The 3,223-nt window shown below is 49.9% G+C and overlaps 1 non-coding gene across 1 annotated transcript; it reads right to left on the reverse strand.

Annotated features, from left to right (window-relative positions):
* Nucleotides 1-3,038: 3,038 nt before the first annotated feature.
* On the reverse strand, nt 3,039-3,112 carry trnan-guu (transfer RNA asparagine (anticodon GUU)). The gene has a single exon. It is a non-coding gene; the product is annotated as a tRNA-Asn (tRNA).
* Between the last annotated feature and the right edge of the window lie 111 nt (nt 3,113-3,223).

Genomic DNA, 3,223 nt, shown 5'->3' on the forward strand with positions numbered 1-3,223 from the left:
TAAAACCGAGGTCCTGACTCTCTGTGGTCATTAAAAATCCCAGGGCGTTTCTCGAAAAGAGTAGGGTTGTTACCCCCGGCGTCCTGGCCAAATTTACCATTGGCCCTTACCAATCATGGCCTCCTAATAATCCCCATCTCTGAACTGGCTTCATCACTCTGCTCTCCTCCCCACTGAGAGCTGGTGTGTGGGGAGCGTTCTGGCGCACTATGGCTGCCGTCGCATCATCCAGGTGGGGCTGCACACTGGTGGTGGTGGAGGGGATCCCCATTACCTGTAAAGCACTTTGAGTGGTGTCCAAAAGGCACTATATAATTGTTAGCAGTTGTTATTATTAGTTAGTCATGCTGACTCTGTTCCCAGCAACGGGGACCCCTGTGGCCTCCTGCATGCTTGCAGGCTGATGTAGCTGCTGTTCAGGGGAGCGCCTCTCCTCCAGTCAGCGTTTGACTTGCACTCTGGAGCGAGTGATCGTGCTGTGGAGGCCCCAGAGTGTTGTAAACCCTTCAGGTAGTACCCCTGGCAGTAGTTTCAGGGCTTGTATTCTCTCCAGCTGCAGTGAGTGAAGCTGAAGGTTTTCTGTAGCCCTGGTTCCTGGAGTGGGGTCTCTTCCCCCCACAGCTCTGGTCCTCTGTTACAGCACTGAGTCGCCTCAAAGGTGTAAAAAGACGAGCAGGTGGGTGTGGTTGGGGTCTGCAGTTCCTCACTGTCCTGTCAGTGCAGTCCTGCGGCCCAGTCCCCTCCCATTCTGTCAGCAAGAGTGGGACTGGAGTGTGTCCCTAGAGTGGGACTGGAGCGTGTATTCTGCACACTGCTGGATCTCCAGTTTCTCTGTGGGGCTGAGATCAGGGTTATTCCAGGAAGGTGATGAAAGCCTGATGCAGCACGAAAATAACCTGCCTGCCAGATAAGGAAAGGTTCACTCAAGGGTCCCAGCAAAACTTCTGCTTTTCTTTTCTTGGCTGAGCACTGAGGAAAGAAATCTGCTCCAGGCTCTTCATGCTTGGCTGGCAGGAGGAGCGACACAGAAAAAAACTTTGAAAAACAAAGAAAACAAGCACCGGGATCTGGAACAATTGGAGGTGTGTGTGAGTGCTGGTGCCGAGCCAGTGCTCGGGATGTGATTTTCAGTCCCAAGTGAAGGAGGTACAGAAAGGGGCTGAGACAGAGGGAAACTCTGTTGCAGCAAGTGGAGATGATAAGATCACTTTATTGGCCATTGACAATTTCTTGCATTAGGAATCTGTCTTTTCACATACCCCAGCCTGCTCTCCATGAGGTGGCACACAGACAGGGAGAGAAGCTGGGGGTCAGAGCGCAGGGTCAGCCATTTATATGGCACCCCTGGAGCAGCTGGGGTTAAGGACCTTGCTCAGGGGTCCAATGGAGTAGGATTCCTCTTTAACCTTAATCCTTAACCCTAATTCCAGGGGCACTGGATTTGAACCAGCAATCTTCCAGCCACAGGCGCAGGTCCTTAGCCACAGTGCCACCACTCCGCCCCAAAGGGTGATGGTGATGGTGATGGTGATGATGATGATCCTGATGAAGACTGTGCTGGTCCAGGGCTGCTGGCTTACTCTGCAGATTGGGAGGCATCTGAACAGTAAGAGCATAATGTAATGATCCTAAGTTTCCCCCTTTATCCCACACTTGGTATTATTACACACACTTTAATTGTTGATGTGAGGGGGAAAAAAAGTGGTGATGAAAGAGCCCTAGATGTCAAGAGTGGGTTCCTCCTGATTTATTTTCTGCTTGACGTTGACATTAACAGGCTGCCCTTTTTTGCTTGTGGGGTTTAAGTAAACCAGGAAAAACAGAGGCTGAATGAAAATCCGTGACGAAGCACAATACACCTTTCACACTAAATGGACAGAAAGGCCTTGCTGGGAGAGACCGACTGCTGCGGCCGGTAATCAACAGACCAGTGGCAACAAGCCACGCCTGCGAGCAAACCGCTGCGTCATCGCCAGACTTTGATCGAGCCTGCGGAAAGTACAGTACAAGCTAAAAACCAAACATGAACTGGAATGAACTGGAGTTCAGTGCACTGCACGTGACAAGCATACTCTCCAGAATATCTGTGTAATGCCACATGGTTTGTCTTATCAGTGCAGCCTCCCGAGCCTCTGAAGGTGTTTTCTGCTAGCACAAGCAGAGAGACCTCCACTGCTGCACTCACGCCCATAGAAGGAAAGACAGACAGACCCACACATCCATAGGAACCAATACTCTGTCTTTTCCTGCACACTTGATTATATAGCTACCTTTAATTAGAGGGTCCCCAGAATTACAACTGCATAACATTTACTCATTTGAGTTTCTATTGTTTTTATACAATGCAGCCAGTTACTCTTATCCACAATCAAATGAAAAATCCCAAGTGAAAGCACATTAAATAAAGATGAATATGCAAAGGCGAAAAAGAGAACGGGGAAGTAATAATAATAATAATAATAGCTTACACTTATATAGCGCTTTTTCTGGACACTCCACTCAAAGCGCTTTACAGGTAATGGGGATCCCCTCCACCCCCACCAATGTGCAGCCCCACCTGGATGATGCGACGGCAGCCATAGTGCGCCAGAACGCTCACCACACATCAGCTATCAGTGGGGAGGAGAGCAGAGTAATGAAGCCAATTCACAGAGGGGGATTGTTAGGAGGCCATGATTGATAACAGCCGATGGGGAAATTTGGCCAGGATGCCGGGGTTACACCCCTACTCTTTTCGAGAAACACCCTGGGATTTTTAATGACCACAGAGAGTCAGGACCTCGGTTTTACGTCTCATCCGAAGGACGGCGCCTGTTTACAGTATAGTGTCCCCGTCACTACACTGGGGCATTAGGACCCACATGAGCCGCAGGGTGAGCGCCCCCTGCTGGCCCCCCTAACACCTCTTCCAGCAGCAACCTTAGTTTTTTTCCCAGGAGGTCTCCCATCCAGGTACTGACCAGGCTCACACCTGCTTAGCTTCAGTGGGTTGCCAGTTGTGAGTTGCAGGGTGATATGGCTGCTGGCAAAATATTTCGCGTCCCTGGGTGGGCTCGAACCACCAACCTTTCGGTTAACAGCCGAACGCGCTAACCGATTGCGCCACAGAGACCGCCGTAAAAAAAAAAAGTACTTTAAATGTCGCAATCTACATACCAAGGCAAAAAAAAATCAAATATACTTGATGTACATACAGCTTCCGCTACCAAGATGGCGCTCAGAG

Source organism: Lepisosteus platostomus, chromosome 4, assembly GCF_059453375.1.
Source record: "Lepisosteus platostomus isolate fLepPlt1 chromosome 4, fLepPlt1.hap1, whole genome shotgun sequence".
NCBI lineage: Eukaryota > Metazoa > Chordata > Actinopteri > Semionotiformes > Lepisosteidae > Lepisosteus > Lepisosteus platostomus.